Source organism: Dendronephthya gigantea, unplaced genomic scaffold, assembly GCF_004324835.1.
Source record: "Dendronephthya gigantea isolate DGI-Jeju-01 unplaced genomic scaffold, DenGig_1.0 000324F, whole genome shotgun sequence".
NCBI lineage: Eukaryota > Metazoa > Cnidaria > Anthozoa > Malacalcyonacea > Nephtheidae > Dendronephthya > Dendronephthya gigantea.
This window is the reverse complement of record NW_021163334.1, coordinates 52,039-68,328: the sequence shown is the minus strand read 5'-3', so window position 1 is coordinate 68,328 and position 16,290 is coordinate 52,039. Positions and strand designations below refer to the sequence as shown.

Below are 16,290 nucleotides of genomic sequence, written 5' to 3'. Positions count from 1 at the left end.
AACTGGATTTAAATTCTCACATCTTTCCTGGATTTGAATCCTATTTTTGTCCTCGAATGCGAGAGATATCCTTCAAGTTGATTCCTCAACGTTCCCCTCGTTTTTCCAGAGCTCTAAGACACAAGTATAGCACGTGAAATAACAGGCTTATACGTACATGTAAGCATGCATTATGAAATTTTGGAACACGATTGTTGATTTAAAACGTACTTCTGCAAGCTTTACATTGTCACGAATTGATAAACGATCTTCTTCAGTCTCTGGTGGCTGAAGGAAAGATAAAAACTTTCCAACAAAATTGTTTTTTTACAAAAAGGTTTTACACTTCTGAATGAATTACCATTTAATTATTTCCTCAGTGGGGCAGTTGGCACAGTTTAAGGATGAATGATGGAGTTTAGTTACCAAAGCAGTTGATACCACTTAGTCATGAATACGATTGGTTAGTCAGAATCACCTCAATGGGTTTATGTAAATAATGGCCCTCGCAAAAAAGTTTTCAAAGATTTCTTACTTCGTCAGGGCTTTCAAGGTAATAGAGCAAACCAGCAGGCTGTGAAAATCGTATTCAAATTTATTACATAATTGTTTATGAACAAAAAATTATGAACAGGAAATCTCGCATTTAAACTTTCTTGTATATTTTAGACATTAAAAACTATAACTACTTTAATACGAACATTATTCTCGCAAGTAATGCCATTGCTGTTGGATGATGCTATGCCAACAATAATGATTATAAATTACTTATGGAGTATGCTTGTTAGTCTCAATTGAACTATTTACAGATGGCTAGTATATAGAGGATTATAAAATCACAAGTTTAAAGATGAATCTGAGAATGTTGCTAAAATACAACTCAGGTCCTGCGGATGGAATAGAGGCTATACCTCTGCAACAATTTGTTAATTTATCACACTAATTCGCACCTGTTCAATAGCGAACGTCTATAATTGCTTTGCGTAAACATGGCCATGCGTAAGCGTTTTCGTAGAGCGCCCTCGGCAAGCGCCAGAACTTGTATTTTTGCTGCGGTTTCTTCATCAGCTTCCTAAAGTGAAGTTCTAACTAAATATTAACAGATGATTTTAGGCACTTCACACGATGCAGGAATATTCTTGAGGTTTTAAAGGGTCTTAATTTCGAGTGGTATTATACGCACTTCAAATTCAAGCAGGGAACAGTTGATGGAAAAATGAGTCAACTGTACGTCCTCAGTGACAAGAGCATTGCACCGGCATCGCAAAAGCGTAGGTTCGATTCCTGCCGGAGGATCTATAGTTCACTCATTTTTCCGTCATCTGTTTCTGGCTTGATTTGAAGTGTGTATAATACCTCTCAAAATTAAGACCCTTTAAAACCTCTTAAATATCAACTGAACTAATATGTACATTAATCACGGCTAAAAAAATGCAGAACGTTATAAATGACGTTCGTCAAAGGCAGAAAATTCTCAATGGATGAATGAATGAATAAAACGTACCTCGATTATCGCCTTCAGAACCATGCCAGCACCTTTCACAATTGTTGTCGACGGATGCTGAAATTGTTGAGGAACGAATTCAAAACCACGATTGGTAAGAACCATTAGCGGGGCAATAGTAAAACATACATAAGCGAAGAAATGGTAAAATTGGTACTATTATTTAGTTTTGTCGTAAACCTACCTGGAACAATCGATAAATGCAATGACCCATTTCTAGACAAACAAATAACAGACTTCATGAGTTGCTCCTATGCATGGGTCAAGCTAGTGGACGTGGTAAACTTCACCAAAAAGGTAAAGAGAGAAAGGCTATTTAATCAACTCTCAACCTCAGTCAAAGAGCCATAAACTACCAAGAAGACAAGTTGAATGAAAAGCTCCTCAAATTTCTTTGTAGCATACCTGCAACTTTCTCCAGTAATTTCCCAAACTGTTCATCATCTGTTGTCTCACTAAGAGGAATATGCAATAGTCGATTTATTGTAACAGACTACATGAGTTGATTCAAAATATTGGAAGCAATCACACCTTACTATTAGTTTAACATGAATGTCCAACTTCACCCCCGTGTTATTTTAATTTATTGCAAAGCAACTAGAACAAACCTGTAAGGAGGACACAGAGCAAACGTCAGAAAATCAAGCAATCCACTTATAACTAAAACCCCCGTAGAACGAATATAGAAGAAAAGTTTTCATGGTCAATCTATTTCTTGTGTTTAGTTAGAAAGGTAGTTCAAATTAGAAAGGCAGTTGCTACGAATCACTTGCTGGGTTTTGCAAGGGAATTTCTTTCCAAAACAAAGCTATATACATACAAGAGGGATGGAAAATAAAATGCAAGGGTTCAGCATAGATTATAGGCAACCAACACCGCACATCTTACCACATTTATCGTGAGAATTTCCAACAAACTGCTTAGAAATTTTTCAGAGGATAACAAAGACCTTTTGTTTATCTGTTCTTGTCGAATGTCATAGTTATCGTGCGTTGGCTATATAAAAAAACAGAATTGGTTTCGATAAATATGGATCCTGTTAACATTCAGATTTCAAAGTTGGCTGAGTTTATGTGGATTGCAAGTTAAAGGGGTAACACTAATGACAGTGACAGATTTGGCAACATATTACCAGGAAATTCATCGTTAAAGTGTTGGCGCTTTCCTTTATACGGAAAAAACGGCTAGACCGGTCCTATTGTTGATCTCGGTACAGACAGATTACTGGTATTTTAGAGTGTTTCAAGAACTCTGCGTTCAAGTATATCGTTACTTGCATCTGTCTAGCTCGGAAATTTCGCAACTATATTCTTAACGAAATACTCTATTTTAAATTTAAATATGACCGGTCTGACCATTTTGGCCGCTTAAAGGAAAGCCCTCTCTTTACCTGCATCAGAGCACACAGCATGTCGACAGCGTCGTGAGTCGCGGCTTCATTATTCCTCTTCAAAGCTTTCACAGTTTTCACACCAACCTTCTCATAGAAGCTGTAAAAACAAAACAGAAACACGGTCTAGAGAAAGTGAGCTGGTTGAGTAAACAGCGTGTGTTATGGTTAAAGATAAACTTTCTCACCTAGTGAGCGTTGTGAAACCTGCTTTGGATCCAACCTAATGTCTCAAAGCGTGAAACAGTGCTTCGAGATCTTTATCTGATATTTTGTTTTGGTCTCCTGCAAATAGACGAGACATTTTAACTATTTTATGTATATAATGAACACCTGTGAAGGTAATAGCAGTCAGAATATGTATATTTTAGGGTTGAACACTAAATATATTTATTGGCAAAGATATACCTTCGTGAGCAATGAGCATTGTGATGGCATTAATGATAAGTCTTTCTTTATTCTCCGGGAAAAGTCCTTACAAAATATTTAAAATCGTTTGAAATATATATTGGAGTTTAAAAGACTTAATATTCCAGCCGTACTTCTGCGAGAAAATTTCAAATCTACCATTTCATGGATTCGGACCCAGTCAACTCAGCAACCAGAGTTACCGCAGCGTAGTCCCTAGGCCTCTTAACGTTCCTTATACGCGGCGAGGCGGGAACTGAGAGGCCTAGAACGAAATGTTTTGTATTTTGGCTAAAGTGGGGACTTTTTGTCCCCACTTTCTGTATTGAGGTCAGTTTACGATCCACGACGCGGTTAACTGGCCTTGTTCGACGTCGCTAGTCAAATATTTGCTTGAAATAACCTACGGGATATTAATTATACTGTCAGGACTTCGAAATATTCATACAAACGTTTCAATGTCATTTGCTGTTGACGCTATCGACTATCAAGTAAACTCGAGTCCGTACGTACATGGTTATGATTATAATAAGCTTCTGCCAATTTAAATTATTCTCGCTTCCTTTATAACGATTATTTTTGTAAATCTAGGTCAACTAATGCATACTAAAATATGCAGAAAACTAACGTGCGTATGAAAAACACGTGAGTGGAAAACAGCCTTAATCCAGATTTTGACGGAACATTAAAACTCAGTAAAAATGCAATAATATTCTCTACACAGGATTTTGTCTGCAGAAAAGTACAAAATAAGAAATTGTCAACTTACGTCTTGGGTGACTGCATGAAGTAGACCGCTGTAGGAAATATTGCAGTTAAATCTCTACACATCTTCGGTTAAATTTCCTGCAAGGAACCAGTAATAAGACAATATAAGCTTTTGGAGATGTTTCAAAAATTTAAAGTGAAATAAAAAGAGAAATATTTCACCTGGAGACGCAGCGAGGAATTTTAAATGACTGCTATCTACTTCTTCGTCAACAACGTTATACAATGGAGCCCAACGATAACCTTGAAAAATATATCATCTTAAAAAAACAATTCTTCTTTTGCTGTATGTGATGTATTGGACTGAATAATAGGAATACCTGACGAGAAGTGTAATTGTTTGTGTGTTATATAAGATCCCATACGTCAGGAGAGGAGAATGAAATGAGGGTTCGTATTTACGGCAATCATAGCAGTGCGAGATTTTCATCAGGAAAATTTTGACCATTATTTTCGCTCAATCATCTATGAAAAAGCGTACAGTACCGTCTCTTCGTTGGGGTCGTTTTTACACAAACATCTCCATTTCCACTGCCTCTAACCCCGTGTAGCTAACCTGCTAATAATATGTCCCTAGATTGAGTGAAATACAAGCATTCAGAACAAGAAATATTTTATATAGCTTCATACAAAATCTGCTTTTTTAAACTACCTGTCGGGAGACGAGTAATTTTTTAGCTGACCGCTTGTATATTCCAGCCCGAACAACTGAGGATGGTCTCGATAGCTAATTATTGAAAATATCTGACAGAAAAAGAAGTTTTATAACTATGATATACTATAATACACAAGTCTTAACCAAACGGTATATTCTGGAAAGTAACTGCAAAAATAAAACTATTTTAAGTCGGCTGGATACTTTTTTGCAATTGGACATGTTCAAAATGGAAACGTGAAATAAAAAAGATGATAAAAGCAGTAAACTTGAATCCAGGTCAGAAGACATGGAGTGTTTGGAGTGTTTGGAGTGTTTGGAGTGTTTGGAGTGTTTGGAGTGTTTGGAGTGTTTGGAGTGTTTGGAGTGTTTGGAGTGTTTGGAGTGTTTGGAGTGTTTGGAGTGTTTGGAGTGTTTGGAGTGTTTGGAGTGTTTGGAGTGTTTGGAGTGTTTGGAGTGTTTGGACTGTTTGGAGTGTTTGGAGTGTTTGGAGTGTTTGGAGTGTTTGGAGTGTTTGTTTTTTTTCTTTCAAGGTCTGAGATGAACAATTACTGGAACTGACATGGAATGTCGCATGACTTACTGAGCTAAGGGGATGAAGGCTGACGATGTTGAACATATATTATAGTAATAATAGTTTATAGTTTATTATATATTATAGTAATAGAGTTGATGTTCGCGGGCATAAATGTGTTTTTGGCCCTCCTCGCGGAACACATTTTAACCCTCGCTACGCTCGGGCTAAAATGAGTTCGAAGTCGGGCCAAAAACACATTTATGACCGCGAACATCAACTCTATTGTTATATTATTATCATTATAACATACACATGAGTATATACAAAATTAGTAAAATACAATAATTAGTAAATACAATAATTAGTAAATACAAAATTAGTAAAATACAATAATTAGTAAATAGATTTGAATAAATATAGTTCACCTGGTGCAAGGCACTTTTTAATGATAACTCCAAGCTTATACTTTCTGGATAATTTAATACATTCTATAGGGTTTAATGATCAATATAGGGATAAGTATCATAAAATTGTTTGGCTGTTGGGGTTTATAAACTATCAAAACTACAAAATTATATCCTGTCAAAATTTCGAATTTCTAAAATAATGCCGGGTTTATGGTCATTTGCATTTGCTTGCTACTTTTATAATACGCAAAAAAGTAGACGGTAGACACTGATTTTAAGTTCAAATTTATAATATTTCGAAAATATATTATGCATTATTAATTATATAACATACCTTGAATAAATTTGAAGTTTTACATGATTCAAGAACATTTTCATTTGTATACCGAATTGTTTCGCCTTTGGATTTGATTCCGTTCATTAGTCAAAGTACACTTCAAGATGTCGGGCTTCCCTTCAAAATTGTCGAGGCCAGGGATATGACGGTGCTAGTGCTGTGTCCAGCCAGGTAAAAGGTATTTCTGGGAGAATATTAGAGAAAAACCCGAAGGCGTTGCATGTTCATTACTCCAGTCATCGTTTAAACCTTATTGTTGCCAAAGCGTGTTCAATTCTTCCAGTGAAAAATATTTTGAGTCAGGCACAAAATATCGCCAGCTTTTTTATCAGTTTCCCTATCCGCTCACAGTATCTAAGTAAAAAGATGAAAGAGTTTGGTTTAACCCGTAACAAGCTCGCAAAGCCTTCCACGACACGATGGGTAGAACGAATAAGATCCCGCGATGGTTGTTTGGATGCATTCAAAGTTATCTACGAAACACTCAATTTTATGCAGTTTGGAGGATCGCAGGAAGGGCCATTTCCTAGATTAGCTAGTGACGCAACGTGGAGAAATTTGAATTTATGGCTGCTCTCATTATCACCCAACATGTTCTGGATCATACTTTGTCATTGACGGTCCAATTAAAGAAGAAAAAAAAATCGATATTGCGGAATCAATAAAACAGATTAATCTTTTAAAGGATGAAATGGCAAAACTACGTGCCTCTGTAGATTTATTCCACAATGAATACTACGACAAGCTGTTGGAATTAGCTAATAACCTCGACGTGGCTGAGTGTTTTCCCCGGGTATGTAAAGCTCAAACAAAATGTGATAATAATCGTACCAGTACAGCAGGTGGTTACAACAGATTAACAGTAACCATTAAGAGTCGTGCATAGGCCACGTGATAACGAAACATTCTGAGCTCATCAATGAACAATTGTAAAGGTTTTATTGTAACTCATAGGAAAACCTAAGGATATATTTTGTAAAATCTATTATATTACGAGTGTCTTTCCCTAAGTCTACCGACCCCTGAATTCCCCACGCTATCGTAACCCTGTAATAAATAAGTAACGTTGCAAGTCCTCACCTTCAACAACAAGGATTAAATTACGTAATTCGAAGTGCAAAATTGAGATTACCGGTTTCTGAGTTTACCGGTTTATAATGCTCAGTATTTAATAATCCGTAAGACCAATTTATCTTTATTATTACTTGACTTACGGATTCATTAAGTTTATCCTCGTCTTAACTCAAAAAAGTTTTCAAAGGACTTGCATCCAGAAGGGATTTACCAGGAACAGGCTAAAATTAAACAGATGTTGAGATTAATGCACGATGATGATTCGTGATCTTAAAATTGCTACCTTTTGAAACTCTTCACGAGTTAATAAGCCTTGACTGTTCCCTGTGAAAGAAAAATTGGTAAATATAGTCATATTATAATATATATTTCCTCCATATTGCAAAGGTAATGTCGCTTGCCTTCAGTTTCTTCCTTGTGTAAAACAGTGTGTTTGGAACCTGGTACGACATCAATCTGAAACGATTGTAAAATGAAAAAGCTAGTCTAAATCAAAGATCTCTTTCTTTTCTGCTTCCCCTGCCAGTCATGTTAGTAGCAATGTAAGGGATGGATAGTGAATGTTCTTGCACGAAATAAATTTCATGCAAAGCGAGTTTGAATAGAAATTCTTACCATAAAAGCGCTTGGTCCATATCTCGGACTACGACTCAAATATCGAGTTCGTTGAACAAATGCCGAACCAAGATTCAACTTTTGACCGGAATCTTGTAATAAAATCGACGAGGGTGAAGATCTGCCGTGTTCTGTAAGCAGCATCTTTTGTTCTGCGCTGTCTAAAATGCAGGCAGATAATTTGTTCATTTCGTAAATGCGCGAACAATGGCCGATCTGTTTTAGCATTACAAACCTGACTCCTTGAGTTCGGTTTTCTTCATTTCAACATCATCCCGGGTATCTTCAATATTAGTTTCCTCATCTTCTCTACACGATGCGAGGCGATCTTTGACAAGATTTACAATCAATGTACGCTGTCTGTGCTCTTGCTAAGAAGTTCTGTTGTAGTTTCAAGGCGTTGTCTGGCTCCTTCTTTAATGAGTTCGGCCGATAAATCATCTGAAATACAACAATATCAATTTGACATTCCGCCAACGGAATGCCCAACCGAAACATTGAACAGGTTTGACCCATCGTTGACAAGTTGTGGGCGAAAACATTCAGAGCACAATTTGACTGAGAAAATAAATGGGCTTACCAAAGAGTTGTTTTGGAATTAAACTTTCATAAATCTCAGTCTTTCCCACCGCTGGTCGTCACAAGATGTTTGAGTCACAAGATTTCTGTACTGAGCCTACTGTACCAGTGGGCTTTAAATCGCGGGTAAGAAGGTCAGATGCTTTGGTATCAAATTTTGTGTTTGGCACCTGGCTAGAATCATCTGAACGAGTTTTTCTATCAATTGAAGAAGCCTGGAAATGACAAATACGTTCCTAAGAGCTTTCACTAGAAGAATATTAAAACTTGGTCGCTCTTGCAAATATATCTATTGAAAATTCAGCAAGCAATCCCCCTGGCAATAGAATGACATGTGGACTTACTTTCGTAATAAATGGCACGAATTGTTTTCTTAACAATAGCGGACAGTTGACAAACCAGGATGAAATGACATTATCAGCAAGAGCTACAGTGTATTGAGAGTATCTAAGGTGAAACATATCAGTTCGTTTATATTTTAATCATTTTGACAAAACCAATAATAAAAAGTTTCAGATGTTATCGCGTTGAGCCAACTTCGATGATTCTGTGTAAGGCAAACATATTCCAAAGACTTGTTTCAACTGGATCGCTGTGAAGTTTTTGTACAAAGCACAAAGCTGTTACAATGCGATTTAAACGATTTAAAAGAATGTTACCAACTTTTCGCCGAATACGATTGTGTGTTTACACAACCTAGCTCTCTTTAGGGGGTACATTGATATTTTGTAACAGATTTGATAATTTACGTAACTTCAAGAAACATACCAGAGGGAAATTCTAGCAGTGGTATGGCAACTTGAGACGTTGGCGAAAGTTTAGTAAACTTTTCCAGATATTGTGGGAGCAGTCTAAGGACAGAAAATGTAGTAATTATTACTTAAAAAATCATATATTTGTGAAGGACTATCTCGCATCACAAGAGACGTTACGTTTAGGCTGGAGTTTATTGAAAAACGTTTCTGTAAATTCACTGAGCACATTATCAAGGCACGATTTCAAATATCTCCAAAGAAATACACTTCTAAAACGCTGCAACTACTTAAATCAACTTCATTCTTACAAAGTGCTAATGGAAATAAAAAAACGTCTCAAATTCCAGACTATTTTAAGTAGCCATACCTTGCCATAACTGAAGGCATTTCTAACATACATACGGTGAGACAAGATACGCTTAACGTCGCGAAATGAGCAACCAAGTACGCATCAGACAACACTAGACGAAATATACAACAACGTTTAAGCAAGAACAGACAACCGCTGAAAAAAAATTAACGCAGATTCTTACCTGCTCATCTTGACCAATAAAAATGTGGTACGTACACAGCTCCGTTAATACCTGCACGTGTTACAATAAAATATCCAATTAAATCATTAGTATGGTATGATATAATTATGGTATGATATGCATGGTTATGGTATGGTATGATTTCGTTATGGTATGGTATGGTGTGATATTATTATGGTAAGATATGGTTATCGTATGGTATGATTTAGTTATGGTTAGTTATGGTATGATATGATTATATGATATGATTATATGATATGATTATATGATATGATTATATGATATGATTATATGATATGATTATATGATATGGTATGGTTATGGTATGGAATGGTTTTGGTATAATTATGGTAAGATATTATGATATATGCAAAAAACTGATTGATAAGAACCGTACTGGAAAAATTCTAGCGTACAAATGAGGTCGGCGCATATCGTTAGGAACACGAAATAATCCAGGAAGAAAATCGTAATTTGAAACCTGAATGCAAAGTAAAATTTTTAGTTCATGATTTTGGTGTGAAAAGTACACAACTTCACTTCCCTTCCCATTTTAGAGAAGACTGTAGATATTGAACGTAAATATTGCTTTCCAGAAAGTATCAAGTTTTTATCTTGCAGTGCCTCTGGAAAGTTCCTCAGAACAACATCCAACACCTCCCATTCCAATTCCTAGAAAATGAAGAAAGTTGAACTTCAATCGAAACTTAATGCAGATGATATAATGATAGAAAAGTTTACCTGTTGTAAGCACACAAGAATAACATTCATCGCCTCGCTGTAAGGCAGTGAAACAATCCCGTTTGTCTTATCTTCTGCAGAACTAAAACAAAAATGAGAATGTATTACGCAAACAAGAAAAGGATTTTGGAAGCAGAATACCTGACATACGTGGCACTATCGTCATTAACCAACTTTCAGAACAAACAAAATACGAAGTGAATTAAACTTTTCTACTTTTGTCTTGCACAAGGCCTAGACGTTGTCAGCTCGCAGACTGAGGAAACATTGAAGAATCTTTAAGAAAACACAATGTGAGACATCATAGAAAAATCGCGAGAAATAAATTGAATTTGCCTTACCGAAAGCCGTATTTCCGATGCACTATACGTCCGATAGCCATTGTCATAATGAGTTTTTATGTGGTACACTAATATATTGAATATTCGTTCGGCTCGTTCTTGAGGTTTACGAAACAATTTCATCTGCAAAAATAGAATGAAATTACTGAAAGAGAAGCAAGTGTGGCATTAAATTACACTTATTTTTGTTCACGAAAATAACTTCATCACAATGAACGAATATGTGTGGACAATCTCTGCATGTCCTTCATTACCTTGAACAAGCGTACTAATCCTAATACAGCCTCCTTGATGTCTTTCTACGCTGTTTCATCCTGAGGCTGCAGCAACAAAGACAAATTACAGTGATTAGATGTAATTTTATGTCTCTAGATGTTCCTACATATACCTTGCAGTCTCTATAATTACCTTACATGTTCTTTACATGACGGCTTAACGTATCGCTTGAGAGGATCAACTGGACAGTGGCAATCTGGAATTGATAAATGAAATATATATCCTTTTACTTCACTGATGCGTTTGCATTCACGACCCCCCGTGTAAAACGATCCAATTTGCGGATATATAGTTAGGTTCAGGTCAGGAAGCTTTCACTGATAAGAAAGAGTTTTCTATTGAAGTACAGTATCAGCTCATCACGAATGAAGAGGGAAATTGGAGTGGAGAAATGAAACCGTCTGAAAATGATTGTATTGAGTACCTTCTCGATTATATGCAAAACATCGCAAACTTTCGGTGAATCAGAGGATTCAATAACATCGACCAGAAGCTGGACAGCTCGGATCCGCACAGAAATATCCCGATCTTTGACAATGTGGTCTAAATGTGGCAACACTGAATTCTCAAGTATTTCTTCCTGTAAAAACAAGGAGTTATAAAACTAGAAAAAGATTCATAATATCGCTAATGTCTAGAAAAATGGACTAAAATTTATTCAAAGTACTAAAATTTATACCTCATATAGTGGAGATAACGTTCCTTTTTTTTTTTTTTCCTCTCTTCACATCTAAAAAAAAATTCCCATTAGGATAAGACTGAGGCTACATAGAAATACATCACGAACTTAAACAAAAATCAACATACCAAAATATTACATTTTTACATAACAAAATATAAAGAAAAAAGAAGACCACACACTTGAAGTATTTCTCCACCAAATCTTTAATATTTTCAAACCAGTTTTTGCAGTAAGGATGAAGAGACTGGGAACGATGAGAAACCAGGAGAATAACTGAGGATTACTGCAAACAACGACATTTCATTTAGCTGCAAACAACGACATTTTATTTAGCTAAGTGGATTCCGTTAGATCTTCCTATATTTTATTAATTTTGTCCTCAAAGAAAGTCATAAAATTGTTAGCTAGATTCTCATCAGATTGGCACACAGGATATTGAGAATCAGGGCTATAATGTAGTAACTTTCCAACGGTTTTAAATAATTTCTTTTGGTCACTCCCATTATCTCTAACAATTTCAGAATAATAACGAGTACGACTTTCCTATAATAGCTCACTGACACGGCGACATTGCTGACTGTATTTTAGACGATCACAGGATTGTCTTGACTTACGCCATACCCGCTCGAGTTTCCTTCTGATACGTTTTTCGTTTTTAATTCGTTCAGTGTACCAAGGTGCAGCTGGACGAATAATTATCTCTCTGGAAATAAGTGGTGCATGATGATCCAGAATTTTGGGCAGCTCCGAGTTGTATTGGTTGACTTTCGCACTTATATCAGCCGTGTTCCCAGTGTTAATCGGAGATAGCCTAATTTCATTAAGGAACGAGTCCATATTGATTGCTTTAATTTTACGTGACTCCACGACCCTTCTCTGAAACAATGGTTTTTTAAAATTGAGTTCATATGTAACCGTGTAATGGTCAGATATAGATGGATCATGAACGTCAATAGATTGAACAATATTTTCCTCATGGCGAGACAAGTAAGGTCTAACGTGTGACCCGCAAAGTGTGTTGGTTGTTGTACACGTTGTTCCAGATTAAAAGAATCAACAAGATTGAGAATTTTTTTTTTGTTAATTCCGACTTATCGTCTACATGGAGGTCGATATAATACGATTATATTTAGAATTTGAGATGACACATTGATTTGCATACCCATCACTTCGAAAGACTTAATATGTGAGAACATTTTCGCCGAGTCCAGCTTGACTTTTAAAGTGTTGTTGTATAGTATACCAATGCCTCCCCCTCTACCTTGTTGTCTCGAGATATTGTTAAAGGAGTAGCCCTTCGGGGTGAAATTCCCAAAAGATATATGATCAAATTTGTCAGGGTGAAGCCAGGTTTCTGTAATCGCAAATATATCAAATTCATTCTCAACCACATAGTCTTTGACTAAATTCGCTTTGTTCCGAATAGACCGTCAGTTGAGAAGACCAAAAGAACAAAGCTGAGTAACAGCTGTATCAGGAGTGTTGGCAATGCCTGATAAAGGAATATTGATGAGATTGATTCTCTTAATATAATTTCTGCCATATATATTTACAGGCTTTGGGACACGGTCCGTGATTCTAACAGGGATAGCTTCCTGATGATTTGCAGGATGATAGTGATTGTAATAGTGTGGCGTGGTGTTTGCGAAGTAGGTATTATAGCAAATATTCCTATAGGTCACATGGAACAACCAACCTTTCTGTAGATTCAACTGCCCAAGCATTGAACTAAGCTCCTCAGGATTATTAGCGGGTCGAAACGTGTTCATCAAACGTAACTGCTTTCGATGTTGAGACATCTCATCCGACTGATTATTATCAAAAGATTGAGGACCAGGATTAGGCGAAACATCCACACACATTGTTAGATCCTGCTTGAAGGCTTCGTACACAGGACTAGACTAACAAATCCATGTTTCGTTTCTTTAGCAATCGCAAATGAGACTTTGTATTTAGTTTCAAAACCAACTCGTTGTATGTTGACCCGACATCGAAAAGCAATATCTCCACAAATACTCAAGGTTATGCCATCCGCAGCCAATCCATCCAAATCCGTGCAATTAGTACTCTTAAATGCCATATTAATTGGTCGAGATGTACGAAACTCGTTAGATGAAATAAATATCATAAAAAATATATAGAGCTGCCGACAAACCGACATATTGGTCGTGAATTAAGCAGTACGAAAACACAATATTCATTTCCATACACCAAAAGATGGTGATTCAATGATAACATCACGTTATCAGCTTTAGAGAATTTCTTTAAATACTTGTTTAACGAATCGGATAGAAGCAAACAGGAACGAGAAGAAGAAGAAGTTGTGAAATCATTGTAAGTGTGTTTAGTTCTATTTAAACCCGACAACTTTACTTGTTCAGGGAAAGACATATTAGAGTTGTTTACTAGTAAAAGCTATGTACACACACCTTGGGTGGTGGTGGACAAAATATTGAATCATTGGTATTTTTATTCTAGATCACTAGCTGCCTGTGAAGGAACATACAAAATTTTACTAGAATGCTACAAAAACAGCTGGATTGAAGGTTGTCAAACTGAAATGGTCTCCCAAGTGGCAAATCGATTGCTCGAATCCTACCATAACCGTGTTTCATTATAAATCTGTGAAAAGGATAAAGTAAATTAAATGAACATGGCCGTTCAGCACAAGTACTTGTAGTCGATTGGAGAAGACAATTGTCTCCCATGCGGTAAATCGATGGTTCGAATCCTACCATAACCGATTTTCATTATAAACTTCGTCAAAAGAAATACAGTAATTAAATAACAATGGCCATTCCCCATAAGATCTTGTAGTCTAGTGGCTAATGCAATTGTCTCACAAGTGTTAAATCGATGGTTCGAATCCTGCCATGACCTTTTTTCATTATGAACTTCGTGAAAAGAATAAAGTAAACTAAATAACCATGGCCGTTCAGCAAAAGACCTTGCAGAATAGTGGCTAAGACAACTGTCTCCTAAGTAGTAAATCGATGTTTCGAATCCTGCCAAAACCATTTTTCATTATGAACTTCATGAAAAGAATGAATAAAACTAAATAACCATGGGCATCCAGCACAAGACCTTTTGGTCTAGTGGCGAAGACGATGGTCTCCCATGTGTTAAATCGATGGTTCGAATCCTACCATAACCGTTTTTTCATTATGATCTTCGTGAAAACGATAAAGTAGATCAAAAAACAAAGCCGTTCCCCGAAGAACTTGTGGTCTAGTGGCCAAGACAATTTTCTCCAAAGTTTTAAATCGATGTTTGGAATCCTGCCAAAACTATTTTTTATTGTGAACTTCGTAAAAGGATAAAGTAAACTAAATAATCATGGCCATCCAGCACAAGATCTTGCAGTCTAGTGGCGAGGACAATGGTCTCAGAAGTTGTAAATCGATGGTTCGAATCCTACCACAACCGTTTTTCATTATGAACTTCGTACAAAGGGTAAAGTAAACTAAATAACCATAGCCATCCAGCACAAGACCTTTTGGTCTAGTGGCGAAGGCGATGGTCTCCCAACTGTTAAATCGATGGTTCGAATCCTACCATAACCTTTTTTCATTATGAATTTCGTTAAAGCGATAAAGTAGATCAAATAAACATAGCCGTTCACGCAAAGAACTTGTGGTCTGGTGGCTAAGACAATTTTCTCCCAAGTGCATGTTAAATCGATGTTTCGAATCCTGCCAAAACATTTTTTTATTATGAACTTCGTGAAAGGATAAAGCAGACTAAATAACCAGGGTCATCCAGCACAAGACCTTACGGTCTAGTGGCGAAGACGATGGTCTCCCAAGTGTTAAATCGATGGGTCGAATCCTGCCAAAAGCTTTTTTTATTATGAACTTCGTAAAAGGATAAAGAAAACTAAATAACCATGGCCATCCAGCACAAGACCTTGTAGTCGATGGTCTCCCAAGTGGTAAATCGATGGTGCGAATCCTACCATAACCGTTTTTCATTATGAACTTCGTGAAAAGGATAAAGTAAATTAAATAACCATAATCGTGCAGCACAAGACCTTGTGGCCTAGTGGTGAAGACGATTTTCTCCAAAGTGTTAAATCGATTGTTCGAATCCTACCATAACCGTTTTTCATTATGAACTTCGTAAGAACGGTAAAATAGATCAAATAAACATAGCCGTTCACCCGAAGAACTTGTGGTCTTGTGGCAAAGACAATTTTCTCCCAAGTGTTAAATCGATGTTTCGAATCCCGCCAAAATTATTTTTTATTATGAACTTCGTGAAAGGATAAAGTAGACTAAACAACCAGGGTCATCCAGCACAAGACCTTGCGGTCTAGTGGCGAAGACGATGGTCTCCCAAGTGTTAAATCGATGGTTCGAATCCTACCATAATGAACTTCGTAAAAGGATAAAGTAAACTAAATAACCATGGCCATCCAGCACAAGATCTTGCGTCTAGTGGCGAGGACAATGGTCTCATAAGTGGTAAATCGATGGTTCGAATCCTACCATAACCGTTTTTCATTATGAACTTCGTAAGAACGGTAAAATAGATCAAATAAACATAGCCGTTCACCCGAAGAACTTGTGGTCTTGTGGCAAAGACAATTTTCTCCCAAGTGTTAAATCGATGTTTCGAATCCCGCCAAAACTATTTTTTATTATGAACTTCGTGAAAGGATAAAGTAGACTAAATAACCAGGGTCATCCAGCAAAAGATCTGGTGGTCTAGTGGCAAAGACGATGGTCTC

The 16,290-nt window shown here is 36.6% G+C and overlaps 3 long non-coding RNA genes across 3 annotated transcripts; all 3 read right to left on the bottom strand.

Moving 5' to 3' along the window:
• Positions 1-2,441: 2,441 nt before the first annotated feature.
• LOC114541943 lies at positions 2,442-3,077 on the bottom strand. The gene is made up of 3 exons (XR_003689419.1): positions 3,062-3,077; positions 2,874-2,973; positions 2,442-2,479 (listed from the first exon to the last, which is right to left on the bottom strand). It is a non-coding gene; the product is annotated as an uncharacterized LOC114541943 (long non-coding RNA).
• A 1,657-nt stretch (positions 3,078-4,734) lies between these two features.
• On the bottom strand, positions 4,735-6,004 carry LOC114541939. The gene is made up of 3 exons (XR_003689416.1): positions 5,963-6,004; positions 5,647-5,709; positions 4,735-4,793 (listed from the first exon to the last, which is right to left on the bottom strand). It is a non-coding gene; the product is annotated as an uncharacterized LOC114541939 (long non-coding RNA).
• Positions 6,005-6,025: 21 nt separating this feature from the next.
• Positions 6,026-7,353, bottom strand: LOC114541938. The gene is made up of 3 exons (XR_003689415.1): positions 7,323-7,353; positions 7,180-7,260; positions 6,026-6,319 (listed from the first exon to the last, which is right to left on the bottom strand). It is a non-coding gene; the product is annotated as an uncharacterized LOC114541938 (long non-coding RNA).
• Positions 7,354-16,290: the final 8,937 nt, after the last annotated feature.